Source organism: Magnolia sinica, chromosome 16 (genome assembly GCF_029962835.1).
Source record: "Magnolia sinica isolate HGM2019 chromosome 16, MsV1, whole genome shotgun sequence".
Taxonomy (NCBI): domain Eukaryota; kingdom Viridiplantae; phylum Streptophyta; class Magnoliopsida; order Magnoliales; family Magnoliaceae; genus Magnolia; species Magnolia sinica.
This window is the reverse complement of record NC_080588.1, coordinates 13,918,166-13,938,536: the sequence shown is the minus strand read 5'-3', so window position 1 is coordinate 13,938,536 and position 20,371 is coordinate 13,918,166. Positions and strand designations below refer to the sequence as shown.

Here is a 20,371-nt window from a genome sequence, read left to right as displayed (position 1 = left end):
TTTATTTCTTCCTCTTCCTTTTTCATTGTGTTTTTTTTTTTTTTTAACTTTTTTTCTTCATTCATGGTTGATCCAAAATCCAGCCAACAATATAAACGGTCCAGATTGATTGATGGGAGAGTCTCGTGCAGTTAACAAGTTGTTGATCATTTCTCAATATATTTTTTTTCCAGTCTAAATCAAATGAGAAATATTCCAATGGCCCAGATGCATCCCAACACCTGGGGAATCGAATTAGCCAATTTGGACCATGCATTAGTTTGAACATATATTTTTATAGGCCACCATACAAAAATACAAGGATTGATTCGATGATGGACGCGGTTTGGCTAGTGACGCGCAGCCATCAGCCAGGTGGCTATGGTCGGTGCTATGTGGACCCCACCATGATGTATGTCTTTTATCCACGCTGTCCATCCATTTTGAAAGGTAATTTTTGGGCTTTATCCCAAAAATGAGATAGATATAAATCTCAGGTGGACCACACCATGGGAAAACAGTAGTGATTGATGTCCACCATTAAAAACCTCCTAGGGCCCACTGTAATGGTTATTTGACATATAACCTGTTGATTAGGTTATACAGACTTGGATGAAGAGAAAAAAATATATATCAGCTTGATCCAAAACTTCTGTGGCTCCCAAGAAGTTTTTAATGGTGAGTGTTCAATCAACACTGTGGTCCACTTGAATTTGGATCAACCCCATTTTAAGATTCATACCATAAAATAATATGGAAGAATGGGTGGACGGAATGGAAACACATACATCATGGTGGGGCCCACACAGCATGCACCGACCACTAGCCATTGGCTGCTGGCAAGGGGAGCAGCCAATCCCTTTCCCTCGATGATGGCCCCAACATATAAATTGCCCAGATTATACGTGGGTCCCATGACTCACAAATCTACCATGCAAAAACACACTCATTGGATCATCCAATCCATCCATTATTCGGTTTTATTTTACGTAGCCATCCTTTTCCTAAACATAATCTTGTGTAAATGATCCTGACCGTCAATTTCAAGAGCCACCGATCAAATTACTAATATTTATCAAAATAGTATACTATTTTCATAGTAACCAATAAAATGTTCATTGGACCTAAGAGCACTATAACTTATAATGTTCCAGAAGGCCGGTGCATTTTTCCTCTCCTCATCTTGACATTTGCGGACACCAAAAATAATTAGAAATTCATAAAAGAGAGATGCTCTATTCTTCATACACTTAAACCCATTCAACTGATCTAGACTCTCCAATATGTCCAATGCACATTTCAAGGGCTACCATGTAAATATCACATAGATATGATGATCTTACCCATCTGATCAATTTTGTCTATAATATGAACGGTCAAGATCATTTCTACAGCAATAGATTTGATCCATCTATTTGATACTTCCCATCATAGGTTGCTTATGATTCTAAAGAAACACTCGTTATGTCATCCTAACAATCTCGTAGGTTTGAAAGAGGATGGCTACAAACAATAATGGATAGGACGTACTAATGGGTCCTAGTAAAGAAATAGAGAGGATATGTCTACACACCTGTTTTCCGGTCTACGTCGTTTTTTGCAATAGTAGAAAAAGTTCAGTACAAGCATGTTTCATGTGAACCTACGACAACGACAACAATGACCTGACCTGGATGGGACACCGGCTTGTTTTGTGGAAGGTTGTGTTTAGGTTAGCGCTGCCTGGAATGGGATAGTGCTTCAACTTAGGTTTGGGTTGATTGGCCCGACCCAGCTGAGGTCAAGCTGTCAAGGTCCTTTGTTTAGGTTTAAGTTGAAAAATACCAAGCTAATTTGAAATTAGGTTGAGTGACTTCGGGCCGGTTAGGTTAGGTTAGGTTGGGAACAATTTGACGTATTTTCTTACAAAATTTATATTTCAAAAGAATAGAGAGTTTTAAATATTTCAGTTTTCCTCCAAATTTAGAATTTTTGTTACTTTTAAATTGTGGGTTTAGTCCCACGTCGGTTTTGTCCAAAAAAAAATTATTATATATAAAATAGGTTTCTTTTTTTTTTACTTGACTACACACACATGTGCCGTGCTGAACCGAGTCTGAGTCCATGCGAGTGAGGGGTGAATGTTTATTGGTACTCGCGAAGCTTTATTTGTGCGAGAGTATACTTGCACTTGCGTCTTTTCATTTTGAACTAGAGAGATGGCCGGTCAGTTGGTAACACCTGTTGGGTTTAAATCCAACGGACCAAACCCTTTCGAAAGGGTGCTTAATGCACCACTTTGAAATCTATATAAGAACTTCCATTCTATTTAAAAAACCATAGAAAATCTTTCTACTCTCTCTGTTCCTTTTCCGGTTTGCAAGTTTTGGTTGCTGAGTTCGTCGTTGAGTTAACTCAACATTTTCAGGTTAAACCGCAAGTGGTTCAAGCCCGCGTATAGTGACTACACCACTGGGACCAGATTATAGTCGTTATATCCTAGTTGTCAATTGCTTTGGAAATTTATTTCACTTGGGACGTTGTCCAAAAAGAGCAAATTCGATTTCAAGCCAAGTTACTTAAGAAAAACCAAGATAAGTTCCATGCCAATCTTACAGACACAGACGATGAGTCTAACATAGTACTAGGTATGGTGTTAAAATACCTTCTTATAAATAACTTAAAGTAGGTGCTAAACACTAGTGCAACTCGGCACATGTGCAAAGATCGTAACATGTTTACCTTCTATCAAGTATCAAGAGATAACGAACAAGTATTCATGGTTAATGTTAGAACTTCTCTAACTGTAGGGAAAGGAAAAGCACTTCTAAAATATACTTCTGAAAAGACTTTGATATTAAATTATGTCCTACATGTACCTGACATTAGAAGAAACTTAGTCTCTCATTCGCTCCTCAATAGGGTTGCTGTCAAGTTAGCTTTTGATTCAAATAAATTTGTAATGGCTAAAAATGAAACTTTTGTTGGTAAGAGATACTGTAATGATGGTTTATTTATTATAAATGTATCCAATGATAATAATAATGAGAAGACATCCAATTTTATTTATATCGTTAAACCCTTTTTATTTATGGCATATTAGATTAGGTCATATGAACGTAACATCTTTAAAAAAAATGAAAAAATTAGGTTTATTACTTAATATATCAAATGAAAATTTTGATAAATGTGAAACATGTGTAGAATCAAAATTTATTAGAAAACTCTTTAAATGAATAAAACGACCCTCTGTTCTATTAGAGATGATACACAGTGACTTAGGTGATTTTAAAAATCGCATGTTTAGAGATGGAAAAAAAATATAATTATAACTTTTGTAGATGATTACTTTAGGTTCACCAGAATCTATTTGTTAAGGAACAAAGATGAAGCTTTAGAAGTTTTCTCTAAGTATTAAACTGATGTTGAAAATCAGTTAAATATAAAAAATTAAAAGACTTAAAGCAGATAGAGGAGGAGAGTATAAATCTTCTCAATTTAGAGAATTGTGTAAGAAGAGTGGGATAGTTCATGAAACCACAGCTGTCACGCCCCAAACCCGGAAATCGGGTTCACAGGAATCCCGACTGCCGAATCCGGTGCCGACAGCCTCCGTAGTACCCCATTCTCGGCTCCTAGCACCCATACACCAGATTCTGATCGTGGGATCCTATAAGGAGGATTTTCAACGTATATTTATCTCGTAAGAAGCATAACCACAAGTTTACCCAAATCACAAAGGCAACATCATCATCACATATCCACTAATATAAACAATTGAGTACAATGTTGAAAGGAAAATACATATATCAATAATCAAGGCTCCAGAAGTCCACTGCACACTCCAAGCTCAATGCTGTTGCGACCTAACGCCACCTGCACGCATCTATCATGCATAAACTTATAAAAAGCTTAGAGGGTGGTGAAAGTGTGTGTAAGATAAGTGCCAAGAATGCAATACAATACCATAAATCATACAACATCGGTAATACAGGCAAGATCATGAATCATACGATATAAGAATAAGCGAAAATATACTGGTAAGTCCATGAGTGTCATCTGTCGTACCAAGGCTATGCGATGCAAGGCATGAATGCTAACGGCCATATCAAGGCTATGCGATGTAAAAACATAATAAGCCAATATTAGATGCCGAGGATGCAATGCAATATGCGATACGAATAGAATGACCAAGCTGGAGTGTGAAGTCGACATGATAATACGTAGTATCGCAGGCTATAGGGTCCATCACAAGAGACTTCTATCCAAACTAGTCTCATACCTAAATTTGGATAGTCAAACTCAATGTGATAAACTCCTGATCTCAGGTTAGTCGTGCACCCAATCGAAATCCTAGCCATGCAAAGATACACAACAATTAGTTGCGCACCACCAGCCCTAGTGGATAGTGAATGAATGAATGAGTAAAATGTTGAGTATGCAACTCCTGCTCAATAAGTCCACATATCAGTACTGTATATCTGTGGGATCATCACCGGGGTCTATTACACTCTACGCTAGTTTGCTGCCCCTATCCGAAAGCACAACTGAGTAAGGGAAAGAGATCTCACTATCCACCTGCCAATATCGAGTCCGGCTCGTTAATAGTAGACTCATTCCTCAAGCTGGTCAAACACGACCTAAATATTGCCCCCTCACTCAGGAGGGTAAGGTCACACCCCCTCCCAACCGACCACGACACAGTGGGAGACGTGGCCTACTGGTATATGGCCCTCATGCACTCATATATATATCCACTCGGTCTCGACGTTAGGGCATCTCCTGGCTACAGAGGTTTAGAGATTTTCACCCAGGGACATCTATAGCGCCCCTATGCTAGAACCAAATATTTTCGGTGTCCCATCTGGCCATCCACGATATGCCTGTGGAGGCTACGGCCCTGATATCGCTAGGGCATACAATAGTCATATCACAAAATGCGTGATGCATGAGTCATACAATCCAATCATACATCAATCCTGCGCATACCGTGTGCTCATGTGGGACGACTCCGCCTATAAGGGAGTCTCATAAACAACCTGCCCTATAGCATATGCAATGGTGAATCACATCTCATAACAAACATGTAAATGATGTGTATGGTCGTGTATCATGATATTATGCTGTCATATACTCATAATCGGTATCGACAACCGGCACCGATAATTGACATCGATAATCGGCCTATACAATTGGCCCTGATAATCGAAATCGGCCTCGACAATCGGAATTGGCCTCGACAATTGGAATCGGTCTTGACAATCAGAACCGAAATCGGTCTCGACAATCGAAATCAGCTTCGACAATCGGAATCGGTGAGAATGGGCCTAATCAAGGCCTAAGGGAAGGTCACAATGTGGACATTTAACCATTATTGCTCATCAATGTGGACATTTAATCAACATTGCTCCCAAGGAGTGACCTTCATAGGGCCAAATATATATAGTGGGCCCATGACCTCACACAAAAGCCTTATACACAATACAATGGGCCGCATACAAGGACCTCATATACATCACCATGGGCCGCATCACATGGGCTACACATACATCACAATGGGCCACGCCCCATGGGCTTCAAATACACGACAGGTAGGCCTTGCACATGGGCCTCAAATACATAACAGGTGGGCCCTACATGTAACACCTGGTCCATTCGGTACTATTTTCCATGTTTATGATGATTGAAGCCCTTAGCTAGACATGGATTGATCATTCATAGTACACACCCAACTGACCGGAACCCCAAGACCTCGAAACTTATCTCATATCGACCGCCCCATCGCCGCGATCGTGGAGGTACCACCCGTGCATCGGTATGATACTCCGTTAGTGAGATACGCCGTGAAGAATAATAAATATATCATGTGCGCATGACACCATGTATTTTATTCCACACATGTGCACAACACATGTCATGCACACATGTACATGCCACACATGGGTGAGAGAATCTCTACCCATGTGTGTGATGTCACATACCCATACCTCTTCTCTCTCATGTGCATGAAAAGTCAACCTTTCTCCATGCCATATACTATGCATGACATCACCACACTATGCCATCCCATACTCCTTTAATCCACCATTAATTATAAAGCATGAATTAAGTACCATAATCCTAGCCTAAGATAATATTAATCACATTAGCTCAACTTAACCAAAAAATTTATCCATTTCTTTATAAATACCCCTCCACCCTTTAGCATTTCACCATTTTTCCATGAGAGAGAGAGAGAGGAGTGATCTTGGTGGGCCATCAACTCCATCAATCTCATACCTTCCATCCATCTCAACCATTAATTTCATCCCTTCCATCCATCTCAACCATTAATTTCATCCCTTCCATCCATCTCAACCATCCATCTAATTCATCAAGGTGAGTACACCCACTCCACTCTTGGTTTGTTTGTTTTTTTTTTAATTATTTGTATGATTATTAGTGGAAATGATTTGAGAATAATGATGTGATCAATGGTGTGGATACATAAGAGAGTACATGTAAATAATAATAATTAATACTTAAGATGATATGATGATAAGGATGTAATTAATGGTATGGATGTATGGAAAAAAATAAAAATAAAACTAATAAAAATAATAATTTATTATAGCCTTTATGTGGGACCCATTGATAGTGGGCCCCACCAGAATTTTGTAGCCATCCAAACTGTTCAAGTATGGCAATTTGGTTAGCCACAGGCTCACACATGCACACGTGCATACACACCAAAAAAAAAAAAAAAAAGGCAGGCGTTTGGACGCCTGCCGCCGTTTGAAAGAAAAAGACGGGTAGAGGTGTGGGTCCACAATGAGCCCCACCCATGATGTATGTATTAAATCCACGCCGTCCATTCAATTTTTCAGATCATTTTACGCGTTGAGCCAAAAAATAAAGTCAATCCATTTCTTTGGTAGGCCACACCATCAAAAATCATGTGAAGATATACTAAAACATATAAAAGTACTTGCTGGGGCCCAATTGAAATTTTTATGCATTTGAAACTTGGATTGGACGCTCCACCATGTGGGACACACACAACAGATGGACTAGATCGTCCTGTTGTGGGCCCCATATATGAGAAACAAAAAAAAAAACAAAACAAAACAAAACAACATTGACGCTGCAGCATGCAGCGTCTCTTTTGACGTTGGAAAGAGGTGGCCCCACCACAGGCCTTAGCTTGATGTATGTCGAACATCAGCACCGTGAATTTGATGGGTCCCCTCTTAAAAATGGGTCACGCCAAAAATTAACTGTACAAAGAACCTAGGTGGCCCACACCATCTAAAATAATGTGCAGACATGTCTAAAACATATAAAAGCACTTGCTGGGCCCTATCTGAAATTTGGATGCATCTGAAACTTGGACCGTCCCCTCCATCAAGTGGGACACACACAATAGATGGACTGGATCATCCTTTTGTGGGCCCCATATATGAAAAAATTAAAAAAATAAATAAAATAAAATAAAAATAAAACACAACAGCGGTGACGCTGTTGCTGCCAGCGTCTCCACTGACGCTGGAAGGAGGTGGGCCCCACTATAGGCCCCACCTTAATGTATGTCGAACATCAGCACCCTGCATTTGATGGGTCCTATTTAAAAATAGGTCACCCCCAAATTTCAGCTGTACACAGAACTCAGGCGGCCCACACCATATATATATATATAATAATTACAAAAAAAAAAAAAAGATTTGGATCAATCTGATCATGAGGTATGTGTTATATCCAAACCGTCCATCCATTTGGCAAGTTTGTCTTAAGGCTTGAGGAAAAAAAAAAATAAGATAGATCTAACTATCAAGTGGGCCACACTACAAAAGTGGCAGGGGTTGAACGTAAACCATTGGAACCCTTTTTGGGTTAGAAATTTTGGAGCAATATGAAATTTGTTTTTCCCCTTAATTCAGGTCTTTGTGACCTTATGAACAGATTGGATGGAAAATAAACGGTATGGTGGGCCCTGTAAATTGTTTAACGGTGAAATCATTATCTCCACTACTGTTTGTGGTGAGGTCCAGATAATTCTTCAGATATGATTCATTTTTGGATGGTGCTATAAAATGATCTCAAAAAAAAAAAGAAATAAAAATAATAAAAAAATAAAAATAGATGAACTGTGTATATGCAATAAATACATCTCTCTGCACCCATGTAACTTTGATCTCCTTAACTATCTGTACAACTCGAAGCTCGAGTATGTAAATCACCTGTTAGGTCCACCTGAAATTTGGATGTATCTGAAACTTGGTCTGACCACTCAACCAAGTGGGACACACATAAGGGATGGGCTAGATTTATGAACCACACCTCTGTGGGCCCAACAAATAATTATAAATATTTAAGGGAGGGTAACCCTCTCAACTTGTGTATGGTATGACCCACTTTGATGTAGGTGTTATGCCACTTAATCCACCATGGTTATGACATGATTTATATTTAAGATCCTCATCGTTTATCTATTTTATCAACTTTTTTGACGATATGTTACCAAGACTTAGGCCCATCCAATGATTAGATAGTCGTACGTTCTGAAATAATGCAAATTAAACTCTCATCATTGAAAATTCATTATGGGCCATCCTGACGATGTATTAGATATCGACCCATATACCGGGTTTTCTTTAGGCCATTATCCCATAGAACAGTCAATCCAACCTGAATTGGACCATACAATACAAGGTTGTGAGGATAAGTACTTAACTATTGAATCCAACTTAAGGCCACCATGGTGTATCTATTTAATCCATGCAGACCATCCACTTCCTCATATCATTTTAGGACTTGGACTAAAATAATCAAAGCAAACCTAAGTCGTAGGTGGGTCACACACAACTCAACCTCATGGGAAATCCCCATGGACTCTACTGCATAGGACCCATTATGAATTCCATTGATATGTGAGCCTAAGAATGTTAAGGCCCATTTTGAGTGAACGCCATGTGGGTCCATCAGTGATAGCCTTGTTTGGGCCAACCATTGGGCCTCTTCGATAAGAGTTTGTAAATTCCATGTGTGAAATGTATGATGAACTGGTATTGTAATTTTTGAAGTAATGATGATTAATCCTTTAAATGGGCTGATTGTGGACATCCCTTAATCACTTGGCACTTTGGTTAGAGTGCGGCCCCAAGTAATAGGATCATGATACTTGTGTTTAAACTCTTAAAAACATGTTTAATTATAACAAATATATAAACTCTAGTGGTGTGAAGGTGTGATATTACCTGTTTGGCCCATTGATCATGTGGGTATTTGATGTATGTATAGCCACCTAATCATAGGCAATGGTGGAGTACATGTAATATACGTAGTCATCTAATTTTATGAATGTAAAATACGTACAAGGCCACCTAACCGTATGAAATCAAGTGGCATTGATGGCCATTCAATGACGTAGGTTTGTGCTTATCGATATAGATAACGCCACTTGAATCACATATAACTAAGTTGTACACTAACCGAATGTGATGTAGAGTATTATTACCCAAGCTAATGCTATTAAGGTCCTGGATTCTATACGCTGTGATCGCTAAACCGTAAATGTTACGATGAAATGTGGCTCTTGGCCCTTAACTATGCAGCACCAAATATGAGCCATTAACTATGTGACGTGTGAAGTGGTTGTAATATGAGACTTATCATAATTGGTGTAGCCATGTATTTGTGGCCTATGGGCAAGGCCCATTGAGATATATTTCTGGCCCATATGATGAGGCTCATTGTGATGTATTTGAGGCCCATGTGTAGGGCCCACCTATTGTGTATTTGAAGTTCATGGGTCGTGAAGCCTGATGTGGTCTATTCATGGCCCATGAGCCAAGGCCCATTGCGATGTGTAGTGCACATATGATACGGCCCAATGTGGTGTATATACGGCCCATGAGTGAGGCCCAATGCGATAAATGTGCTGCCCTTGTGTGAGACCCGAAGCGATGTATCTAAGGACCGATGTGGTGTGATTTCACCATGATGTATGTATTGATATTTATGTGGGCCATTCCTTAGGGACAATGTTGGTTAAATGTCTACATTGTCGAAGCCGATTGTTGAAGCCGGTTATTTATACTGATTATGAGTATGTGACAGCACAGCATTATCATACATGCCCATACGCATCATCTGCATGTTTGTTATGAGATGTGGTTGACCATTGCATATGTCGTTGGACAGATTGTATGAGACTCCTTGATAGGCGAAGGTTATCTCACATGAGTGCATGGTATGCACAGGATTGATGCATGATTGTATTGTATGACTCATGCATCTTGCATTGTGTGCCCTAGTGACATCAGGGCCGTAGCCTCCACGGGCATATCGTGGATGGCCAGATGGGACACCGGAAATATTTGGTTCTAGCATACGGGCGCCATAGATGTCCCTGGGTGAAAATCCCTAAACCTCCGAGGCCAGGAGACGCCCCAATGTCGAGACCGAGTGGATACATGAGCGCCCGAGTGCCGAATACCAGGAGGCCGCGTCTCCCACTGTGTCGTGGTCGGTTGGGAGGGGGTGTGGCCTTACCCGCCCGAGGGTAGGGGGCATTACTAGGCTGAGTTTGACCAGCTCGTGAATGGGTCCGCTATCGACGTGCCGGATAGGTATTGGCAGACTATTGGCCAGGCGGATAGTGAGGTTTCTTACGCTCACTTGGACTGTGCTGCTGGGAGAGAGACAGTGCCATTTGGAGTGTACTAAACCCCGGTGATGATCCCAGAGATGAACTGTACTGATATGTGGACTTATTGAGCAGGAGTTGCATACTCATTCATTCATTCATTCACTATTCACTCGGGCTGGTGGTGTGCAACTATTTGTTGTGTGTACCTTCGCAATGGCCAGGATTTCGGTTGGGGCGCGCGACTAACCTGAGATCAGGAGTTTACCACATTGAGTCTGACTATCCAAATTAGGTATGGGACTATTTTGGATAGAAGTCCCTTGTGATAGACCCCATAGTCTGCGATACTACGTACCACCATCCCGACTTCACTCAGCATAGTCATTTCATTCGCACCACATATTGCATTGCATCCTCGACATCTGATATTTGGGCTCTTTATAACTCCTCATTTACATGCTGATTTATATTGCGTACTCTGATATTGTATGACTCATGGACTTGTCAGTATTTCCGATATTGTATAATTATGGCATGACAATATGATGATGATGATGTGATTACGGATGCATGTAATATGGTTATGACTGTGGTATGATTTCCTTGTAGCATATTTATCTTGCCTGCATGTAGGATACACTGCATGCACGTGTGTACTCACTAGGCTTTTTGCCTAAGCCTCCTATTTTCCATTTTTTTTTCAGGGTTGGAGTAGCTTGGAAGACTTAGCTTTCTCGATGCATTGCATCTATTCTTCGATTTGGGCAATGTTGACGTTACGTATCTTTTGTAAAGCATTATACTTATAACCATCGGGACTTATGATGGAGTGTATTGCTTGGTAGTTTGATCATGGATCTTCATGCTCAGGTATTACTATGTATCTATAAAAAAAAAAATTCAGTCAAAAATCTTCCTTGTGGTGTGCCGAACTCGGGACTTGGTGTATGGAAGTCGAGTGCCGAATTCGGGGCATCACGGAAGCTGTCCGTCACCGGGTTTGGGGCGTGACACTACACATGGACCATTAATACACAATAGGTGGGCCCTGCACATGGGCCTCATACACATCAGATCAGTCCTCACTCATGGGCTACATATACAACACGTCGGGCCTCGCCATATGGGCCAGATTATATCACAATGGGCCGTAATAATGGGCCAATATACATCACAATGGGCCATGCCATATGGGCTAGAAATACATTTCATTGGGCCATACCAAATGGGCCAGAAATACATCACAATGGGCCTCATCATATGGGCCAAAAATATATCACAACGGGCCACGACATATGGGCCGGAAATACATCTCAATGGGCCTTACCAAATGGGCCAGAAATACATCACAATGGGCCTCATCATATGGGCTTCACATACAATGCAACAGGCCACAACAAAGGGCCTCAAATACAATGCATTAGGTCTCACTCATGGGCCGCATATACATCACAATGGGCCTTGGCCCATGGGCCATGAATACATTACATCAGGCCTCACTCATGGGCCGCATATACATCACAATGGGCCGCAATACATGGGCCCCATATATGTCAAATTGGCCGCAATATATGGGCCAGAAATACATCACAATGGGCCTTACCAAATGGGCCAGAAATACATCACAATGGGGCCTCACTCATGGGCCACATATATCTCACATCGGGCCTCGCCATATAGGCCATATAAACATCAAGTTGGCCGCATCACATGGGCCTCATATACAACGCGTTGGGCCTTATGGATGGGCCATGTTGAGGGTCAAATATTGCATATCAAACCCATTTATTGCATGGATTTACAAGCATGATACCGTTTAATAGCCTGATTTAATTGTATTTATGATGCAGAGTGTATTTACAAGCATGAACTGAAAAAGGAAGCTTAAACCATAGATTTGACGCTCTGATGACACCCAAGGCAAGGGACGGACTCCAGGGGACCAAGATCGATGGAATTACACACCAGGGATCCGAGGAAATCAAGTTATTCACGTTAAAGAGGCCCGAAATTGGTGAAAAATGTAAGATCACATAGTTCTCGCCATCTGATTGGCTCAAAACTTCATACATGGCCTAAGGGCCATAAATTAACCGTACATATCAAATTTCAGTCCTTGGATCACTATAGAAGTACCCCAACTGACAGATTAGCCCATAAACCGTTGATTCTGGGCCCACCTGATATCTGGAACTGTCTCAACTTTGGTCTCGACGGTTTAAATAAGATGAGAAAGTAAATGGCTGGATCAGATTTTCAAATCACATCACATTGGGGCTTGTACGTGAGGCGTGTACACTGCACGTGTACACGTGCCGAGCTGCACCGAACCACGTTACGCGGGTCAGCAGCGCTGACCCGCATCTCCTTCTCAAATACGGCAACTGCCATTTCACGCAAAATGGACCGACGCTGTCCGTTTTTACGGACGCTAGTGGGCCCCACAGAGCATACGTACGGACAATCCAAACCGTCCATCGTGTAGAGGGCCTCGACTACTACAAAACCTTGTTGAACTTTTGGACCCATGCAAGCACACGTGCGCGATACAGAGGCCACAAACAGGCGGTCCTGCGACGTTCAAAACGATTTTTGAGGTGATTTTTTCTCTGGGCCGCGTCAATGGACGTTCAAAACCACCCATTCTTGACTGAAATTTCGTCCTGAATCTAATGGACGGGGTGAATTTCTCCGAAAATACCTCTGTGGGGCCCACCGAACACATCAGCGCCTCTGCATACGCCTTACGCGCGTTCGGGAAAACCGGAAGTTGCGGGAAGTTATGGGCCGCCGTCCGTGAACGAATCAGCGATCCAAGCCGTCCATTTGATCATACACGGGGTGCTTACACTCGCCATGCTGGAAAATTTCAAAGAAGGGAAAACTCCTCCTCTCAAACTGAGTCCAAACGTAAACAGTTAAGCGTTTCCTGTTGCAGAAGCAGAGTTCCGCAAGGAATCTGCAGCGAAGGATTTCGCAATCCGGCCAGGCCTCTCCTGCACAGCCCCTGGCACCTATAAAGAGAGAGAAGAAAGAGAAAAAAAGGAAGGCTGGAAGCTGGAACGTGAGAGGAAGAGCAGAGAAACCGTGGGTGGCGGTCTTGGCTTTGAAGAAAGAAGAGATCAGCACGTGAGCTGGGCTTTCTGCTAGACGTGGCTGGAGGGATTCAAGCTGCTGGCAGCGTGTGGAGGACGAAAGAAAAGAAGACAGAGAGAGAAGATGAGAGAGAAAAGATAAGAAGTTTTTCTTATTTTTCTTTTATTTTTCGTTTTCTTTTTCTTTTTATTTGGTTTGAGTTCAAGCCATTCATGTCTGGCTAAACCTCTTAGCTAGGGCTAAGAGGTGAAGCCTGTAGCGAGATGGGAGATTCTACTTTGAGCCTTTAAAATTCATAAACTGAATTTGACTTAGTTGATTATTAAAGGAATATTTTTCTTAGTCTTTAATGGTCTGTTGTGACTGAAATTACAATGGGTTTGCAATGGCTTTGAATATTTCTTTTCTCTTTTGATGTTTATGACGTCAGGAGGCCCTGTTGTTCACCATCGTCTCTTGGGCATGGTTGGATGATAGTACCCTTCCTGATCTTCATACATTATTGATTGGTTGGTAATTAGTTTAATCTTGTTGTTTGCTTTGTCTCCTGAGCATGGTTAGATGATGGAATCCATTCTAATTTATATACCCTTCATCTCTTGAAACCCAGATCAAGTAAATTCAGTTTGATTTCCATGATTCCTGATGCAAGCATAAGATCTCCCTGATCTCTACAAGTGGATCCTCTGAATCCCTAGTTTCCCTTCCTCTGAATTCCTTAAAGTTTTAGATAATTATTCCACAATTATTTCTTAAATTCTATTTGGTTTAGATTACATCTTAGTCTAGTTCTAGTTCTACTTGGTTTCAGATAACGTACAGGTATCAGTCCCTGTGGATTCGACCTCGGTCTTACCGAGTTTATTACTACATCACAACCCTATACTTGGGGAGTGAACAAGTTTTTAGCGCCATTGCCGGGGATTGACGGTTACGATTCTCTGAAATTAATTGGTTTTAGGATTAGTTTAAGATTAGGATTTTACTAACCTTAGTTTTTTTATTTATTTTTATTTGAGTTCAAAACTAACTTGTTTCCTATTTTATAGGATCTTGACATAAGTTTCTCAATTGGTAATTCCTTCCTAATCTCTCTACTTTTTCCTATTTTTAGAATTAGGGTTTAAATTTTAGAAATTTTCTAATTCTAGTATCCTCCCTTCTGTAGGAAATAGTTTATTTTTAGAAATTAGGTTATTTCTTTCCCTTTTTAGAAATTAACTTTCTATTTTAGTAATTTTCTAATTTTAACTCTTTTAAAATATAATTTGTTTCCTAATTTATTTTCAGAATTTTTGTTTAGAAACTAACCTTCCTATTTTGTAGGCCTTTAAGATAGAAATCTCTAATTCGGTACACTCCTTCTCTACTTTCTATTTTTCAGTTCTCTTTTAGTAATTTACTTTCTAGTTTAGGACTTTCCTAATTTATTTTAGAAGTTTCCACTTTCTTCTAGAAATCAGTTTACTGCTACCTTTCTTTTAAAAGGATTGTTCCTCTCTTGTTTTAAAAATCTAACTTATTTTGTTTTATTTTGCAGGTCCTTAACTTAGGAGCTTCAATTTGGTAATTCCTTTCCAACTCTCCCTCTCTTTCTTTTTAGATTTTCTTTTCCTTTCTTAGGATTAGGCTTTGAATTTGATTGAGGGCTGCGAGTGTTTCATGCCCAAGTGGGCCCGTGACAACACTCGACGTCTCTTGACTGAAGGAGGATTGGTTGAGGGGTTGACTATCCATCGCAGGACTAGACACCGCTCGAAATCCCCTGAGTTAACTGAAGTTATGGCTGAAGACCAACCTCCTCTACTTCCACCAAGGGTGGAGGATACCCAAGATGAGAATGAGGTGCAACAGGCACCCCCGCCTCGTACTCTACAAGATTATCTACAACCGGCGGGAGTGAGTACGCCCTCATGCATGATTTTTCCTGAAAACACAGGACAAATGGACATCAAGCCAGGAGTTATCCAACTCCTTCCCAAATTCCATGGACTTGAATCAGAAAGTCCATATTTACATTTAAAAGAGTTCGATGAGATTATGGCTACTTTATGTTTTCCTAATGTATCTGAGGATACAATTAGGCTGAAACTCTTTCCTTTTTCCTTAAAAGAGAAAGCTAAGACGTGGTTACATTCACTGCGTCCTAGATCCATTGGCACATGGAACGACATGCAGAGGGAATTCATAAAAAAATTCTTCCCACATCATAAAACGATTACCCTCAGAAAAGCAATCATGAACTTTGCCCAAAAGGAAGATGAAACATTCTTCCAATGTTGGGAAAGGTTCAAAGATTTGGTCAGTTCATGCCCACAACACGGATTTGAAACGTGGCGCATTACAAATTTTTTCTATGATGGATTGACATCTTCCATGCGCCAAATGGTCGAGACAATGTGTAATGGAGAGTTCATCAACAAAGATGTTGACGAGGTATGGGATTACCTCGATAGTCTCGCTGAAAAAACACAATCATGGGACTATTACCCAATGGCGAACACCACGTCTAGGCCGACTCAATTAAAGGAGAAAGGTGGATTATATCTCTTGAAAGAAGAGGATGATCTCAAGTGTAAAGTGACTACGCTCATAAGGAAAGTTGAGGCCATGGAAGGAAAGAAGGATAAGGTTAATGAAATTGTTTGCGGCATCTGTGATTGCAACATTCACACAACTGAAAACTGTCCTACAATACCTGCCTTTCGAGGAGTGTTGAATGAACAAGCCAATGCCGTAAATAACTATCAAAGACCTTTTACTGGACCTAACTCCAATACATACAATCCTGGCTGGAAAAATCATCCAAACTTTAGTTGGAGGAATGGACAAACGGCTACCCCTCCAGGTTTCTTCAATCAAAATCCAAATCAAGTGAAACCTCAAGAAGAACCGGTTCAAAATCCCATACAAGAGCTGGCTCAGGCAATGCGGGGAATTACAGATTTTATACAAAAGATAGATTCTCGTATGACAGTTATAGAAAAGGGGATGCTTCCTGCACAACCTCTCCCCAATCCTAAACCGCAGTACGAGATTAATGATCCCAGCTCTTCAAATCAGATGGGGCATGCTAAATCCATCACCACTCTTAGGAGTGGGAAGATCATTGATAAAACTCTTCCGGTTAGGCCCGAAAAGCCTCAAGAACCAGAAGAGGACAACAATGATGGATCCAGTGATGCCCCACAAAAAGTAGAACCGAAACTTCTAGAGAAGCCAGTTGCTCCATTCCCCCAACGGTTGGTTTCACCAAAACCTCTCTCTAACTCTCAGGATATTCTAGAGGTGTTGAAACAAGTAAAAGTCAACATTCCTCTACTTGATGTCGTTAAACAGATACCTTCATATGCCAAATTCCTGAAAGACTTATGCACGACCAAAAGACGAAAAATTATTCAAAAGAAAATCTTCTTGACTGAGAAAGTGAGTGTCATCCTGAAGCAAGACGTGCCGCAGAAATTCATGGATCTCGGTAGCCCAACCATATCATGTGTAATCGGGAACCATCGAATTGATCACGCACTTCTTGACTTAGGAGCGAGCGTCAATCTGATTCCCTACTCGATATACAAACAGTTAGGTTTAGGTGAATTAAAACCCACCCTAACCACACTACAACTTGCTGATCGCTCTATTCGTGTACCAAGAGGGATAATTGAGGATGTGTTAGTCCAGGTCGATAGATTTTACTACCCTGTAGATTTTATCATCCTGGACACCGAACCCATCAATAACATGAGCACTCAAATTCCCGTCATTCTTGGTCGCCCATTCCTTGCCACGTCAAATGCAATTATCAATTGCAGGAATGGTGTCATGACTATGTCTTTTGAAAATTTGACATTGGAGTCAAACATTTTTTTTAATAACGGCAGCAACTCAGAGGATGATGACGATTTCCACGACATTAATATGATTGACTCTTTCGTGGAAGATACGACACCGCTGACCTTATCCTCCGACCATCTGGAGACATGCCTAGCCCACTCCCATGATTTTGATGATGACATGCTTAGGGAGACGTGCGCCTTGCTTGATACTGCACCGGTACTTGAAGTTAACCGGTGGAGGCCACAATTTGAAGAATTACCACAAACCGATGTAGTGCCTCTTCCGTCTAATCTCAAGCCGCCGAAGCTTGACCTAAAACCTTTGCCCTCTGATTTGAAATATGCCTATTTAGGTCAAGATGAGACATACCCAGTGGTGATCTCTGCCCACCTGGAGAAAGAACAAGAGAGTATGCTCATATCTATTCTCATTGAGCATAAAGGAGCCCTGGGTGGACGATAGCGGACCTCAAGGGAATCGATCCCTCGATTTGTACTCACTGTATATATCTTGAGGATAATGCAAAAACCGCCCGACAACCACAACGTAGACTAAATCCAAACATGAAGGAAGTGGTTAAGGCTGAGGTTCTTAAACTATTGGACGTAGGTATTATATACCCTATATTTGATAGTCAATGGGTGAGTCCAACTCAAGTGGTCCCTAAGAAGTCTGGAATCACCATCGTAGCCAATGCTAATAATGAACTCATGCCAACTAGAGTCACTACTGGTTGGAGAATGTGCATTGACTACAGGAAGTTTAATACCGTCACGAGGAAAGACCACTTTCCTTTACCATTCATTGATCAGATCCTGGAAAGGTTAGCTGGTCATTCCTATTACAGTTTCCTTGACGGGTATTCGGGCTACAACCAGATAGAGATAGCCCCTGAAGACCAGGAAAAGACCACATTTACATGTCCCTACGGCACCTTTGCCTATCGAAGGATGCCATTCGGACTATGTAATGCCCCTGCCACCTTTCAGCGATGTATGCTTAGTATCTTTTCTGATATGGTAGGGCAATATTTAGAGGTCTTCATGGACGATTTCTCTGTTTACGGTCCATCTTTCAGCAAGTGCTTGGAAAGTCTTAAATGTGTGCTGAAAAGATGTGAAGAAAAGAACTTGGTACTTAATTGGGAGAAGTGCCATTTCATGGTTCAGAAGGGAATTGTCCTTGGGCATATCATCTCGTCCAAAGGAATCGAGGTAGATAAGGCAAAAATCGATCTTATCTCTAACCTACCTCCACCCAAAAACATCAGAGACGTGCGATCCTTCTTAGGACACGCAGGATTTTACAAGCGATTCATAAAGGACTTTAGTCTCCTCTCTCGTCCTTTATATAATATTCTTCAAAAGGATGCTCCGTACGAGTGGACTGAGCAATGCCAGGAAGCTTTCACCAAGCTTAAGGGCACGTTAACCACTACACCTATCACGCAGCCACCCGACTAGAGCCTACCTTTTGAGCTTATGTGCGACGCTTCTGATTATGCTCTTGGAGCGGTCCTAGGCCAGAGAAAAGATAAGCGGCCATACATCATTCATTACGCAAGTAGAACTTTAAATTCTGCCCAGGTGAACTACTCGACTACGGAAAAGGAACTCTTAGCTGTAGTGTTCGCCTTGGACAAATTTAGGTCCTACTTGATCGGATCCAAGATCATTATCTACACAGATCATGCGGCACTTAAGTATCTTCTTTCTAAGAATGATTTTAAGCCCCGTTTGATATGATGGATCCTTCTACTCCAAGAATTTGATTTGGAAATTAAAGATAAAAAGGGAGTAGAGAACGTAGTGGCCGATCACCTTTCTCACCTTAATACCTCTGATTCCCTTGAGGCGACCCATATCAATGATATGTTCCCTGATGAACAACTGTTTAGAGTCTCCCATTCACCTTGGTTCGCTGATATTGCTAATTATCTTGCTACAGGTGCCATACCGACACAGTGGACTGCGCAAGATAAGAAGAAATTCTTCACCGAGGTGCGCAACTTTTTCTAGGATGATCCTTATTTATTTAAATATTGCCCAGACCAAATCCTGAGGAGATGTGTACCAGACGATGAGCATCAGAGCGTCATCTCTTTCTGTCATTCACAGGCCTGTGGTGGTCACTTTTCTGCTAAAAAGACCACGGCCAAGATTCTACAGTGTGGCTTTTACTGGCCCACTATGTTTAGGGACACTCATGAGTTTTGCAAAGCTTGTGAGTGTTGTCAGAAATTGGGAGCATTGTCCCGTCAAAATATGATGCCTTTGAATCCCATCCTTATCATTGAAGCATTTGATTGCTGGGGCATCGATTTCATGGGACCATTCCCCCAATCATTTGGAAATCTATATATTTTGCTCGCTGTGGATTATGTCACTAAATGGGTCGAAGCGATTCCGTGTCGAACTAATGACCATCGCACGGTCATTAAATTCCTAAAAGAAAACATCCTTTCTCGATTCGGAACGCCTCGAGCCATCATTAGTGATGGGGGCTCACACTTTTGTAATAGACCATTCGAGAGCTTAATGAAGAAATACGGTATCTCTCATAGAGTGAGCACCCCATATCACCCACAGACAAGTGGGCAAGCTGAGATTTCTAATAGGGAAATTAAACACATTTTGGAGAAAACGGTTAACCCTGACCGTAAGGATTGGTCGATCCGATTGACCGATGCCTTATGGGCATACCGTACTGCCTTTAAAACCCCTATTGGAATGTCTCCCTTTAGACTTGTCTATGGGAAAGCTTGTCACTTGCCTGTGGAGCTGGAACATAAAGCGTACTGGGCGATCAAAAATCTTAATTTCAATCTGGACAACGCTGGCTCGCTACGCAAACTTC

General features: G+C 41.2%; 1 non-coding gene across 1 annotated transcript; it reads right to left on the bottom strand.

The window, feature by feature from the left end:
• Positions 1–15,901: 15,901 nt before the first annotated feature.
• Positions 15,902–16,008, bottom strand: LOC131230172 (small nucleolar RNA R71). Its single transcript, XR_009163894.1, has one exon. It is a non-coding gene; the product is annotated as a small nucleolar RNA R71 (small nucleolar RNA).
• Positions 16,009–20,371: the final 4,363 nt, after the last annotated feature.